The sequence below is a fragment of the Leuresthes tenuis genome, unplaced genomic scaffold, assembly GCF_036924035.1.
Source record: "Leuresthes tenuis unplaced genomic scaffold, fLeuTen1.0.hap1 SCAF_135, whole genome shotgun sequence".
NCBI classification, from domain to species: domain Eukaryota; kingdom Metazoa; phylum Chordata; class Actinopteri; order Atheriniformes; family Atherinopsidae; genus Leuresthes; species Leuresthes tenuis.
This window is the reverse complement of record NW_027325489.1, coordinates 15,851-18,147: the sequence shown is the minus strand read 5'-3', so window position 1 is coordinate 18,147 and position 2,297 is coordinate 15,851. Positions and strand designations below refer to the sequence as shown.

General features: G+C 42.0%; 1 non-coding gene across 1 annotated transcript; it reads left to right on the top strand.

The window, feature by feature from the left end:
- The first annotated feature begins 1,733 nt into the window (after positions 1-1,733).
- Positions 1,734-1,853, top strand: LOC140287457 (U5 spliceosomal RNA). Its single transcript, XR_011911622.1, has one exon. It is a non-coding gene; the product is annotated as a U5 spliceosomal RNA (small nuclear RNA).
- The last annotated feature ends 444 nt before the right edge of the window (positions 1,854-2,297 follow it).

The window sequence follows — 2,297 nt, the reverse complement described above, 5'->3', positions numbered from 1 at the left end:
GAATTCGTTTTATAGGAGAATCCGAATTCGTGCATAACTCATAAAATAGAGCTTATTTTCGGATTCCTGAAGAATGAGTCTGGTTCTTTCTCATAATACAAAGTTTGTTGTTTATTGTTGAAACTTCATCAGAAGTGAAGAAATAAATGAATGCCTATCAACAAATGTGGGATCTAAACTCTACTGCTTCCTCTAAAATAATTTCCTTTCTCAATTTAGAAATGTGTGTGTGTAAGTCACAACACCCGTGACACCAAAACGGCTTTCTTTTCTCTACACTCTGCACTATGAGCACACACACCAAATCAGAAAGGCTTTTTTCTCTCTTTTCTACATTATGGACTGTGGGGACACAAAACCGCTCTCTCTCTTTTTTTTTTTTTATCGTGTGCCAGGGCGTTGTCTCACGTATTAGATTATGCTTAAGATACGAATGGGTTTCTCAGTCACATCAGAATCCATACATACTGATCCTCCCGTAATAAAATGGTCGGATCTTATCAAACACACTTTGTTTCTTGTGACAAACAAGTCAGCGAAACAGCGTATACACGTCAAGACACTGAATCAAGTTTGCCACAAGAACTCATAAGTTTGGCAGTATTGCTCTGCCGTCAGCAATCATACACCCATTTTATTTTCGTGAGACATGTGCAAGCACCTGTTCATCTACTGTTCTATCACTATGAATTAGTGATCTATTATCAATAAGGATACTTCTACAACTACTATCAAAGTATGTCCGGACTTCTTATGTTGTCAGTTGCTATATATGAATAAGTGGGTAGCTACTGACAAGCATTAAGCATGTCACACAGCCCAAACATATAACATTTCAGGACACACCACACAGTTAACAACCACAGTGAAGCGTGTCAAAGCCCAAACATGTAACATTCAACAGGACACTTACACAACACATTCAAATCAAACAGTCAGACAACATACAAGAACATATACCCCAGCCGGCATTGCTCCCTGCCTATTTTCGTACAGCACACTATGTGTGCGCACACCTTTATTCACAAACTCTTCAACTTATACTCTTTTACCGAAGCTGCCACAGCTCGATTGGCCGAATACCCTTTGATCCTATTTCGGTGAATTTGACATCTGCCTTACATATAACAGATTAGCGGTTTAGCAGTTTTAATTTAGTTTGAGTGAAGGAATTCATTTTATAGCAAAATCCGAAATCGTGAAGAACTCATGAAAGTAAGCTTATTCTCGGATTCCTGAAACTTTAGATTTGCTCTTTCTTTTACTGCAAAGTACAACGTTGTTTTTTTTGTTTAAATCTTTCTAGACATGGTAAATATTAAGGACAAAGCAGTTTTCACATAGTTTGAGTGAAGGAATTAATTTTATAGATAAAATCCCAAGAGTCTGCTGAGAAAAGAGAGTGAATGCGAAGTAGACTTTAACACGGCTATGGGAGCGAGCCGAGTGTGGGCTAACCGGGAGAATTGCTTGAAAGAAACGCGACACCGAATGAGCGATCAGAACAAAGCCTCAATACGGGATTCTCGTGGTGTTTTTGTTGCTGCCTTGTCTTTTGCACAGAGTAAAAGACAAGGCAGCCATCGAATAGGGCCCGATTGTTCCTACTTGGTCAGCCGAGGAGCAAGGGGGGGGGGGGGGGGGGGCAAGCGTCTCAACCAAGCAAAGCTCACCATGGGGAAGGTGGCTATGCCAACTAGCCTGATGCCCTGCTCCCGCAGTGACGGATAATCGTACTCTGGTTTCTCTTCATAACTCTTTCTCATAAGTCTTTCGCCTTTTACTAAAGATTTCTGTGGAGAGCAGCACTAATGAGTTGTTTCTATTTTTGGCAGGCTTTACCTTTGCGGGTGAAGCCCTTTCTGTCTGTGCAAAAGAAATCTTCTTACTGTGCAGAGTGACTTCTCTGAGTAGAGTCGCCTTACTTGTTGCGACTGTGCCGATGTTCGAAGCTGGAGTGCAAAGTTGTTGCTTGAATGGTGCTTGCTGGAGCGTGCGGGAGTGCAAAGTTATACCATTTAAAAGGGCTGAAGAGTGCTCAGTGCAGCGGGTGGGCGACACTTTGGCCACCTTGAAAACCGAGGTTACATCCACTACCAGGGGCAGCCCAAGTTCTGCCGCAAGTGTGGTGAGCATGGACACCTGGTTGAGGCTTGTACCAAGGTGTTATGTGGGAAGAGAAGAGAAATTGGGCAAACTTTTGGAGAGTGTCCAAATGGCAGGAAATGTAATCTCTGTGGAGAATTAAATCACCTCTTCAGAGATTGCCCTAAATCTTTTGCCAACAAATTAAAGAC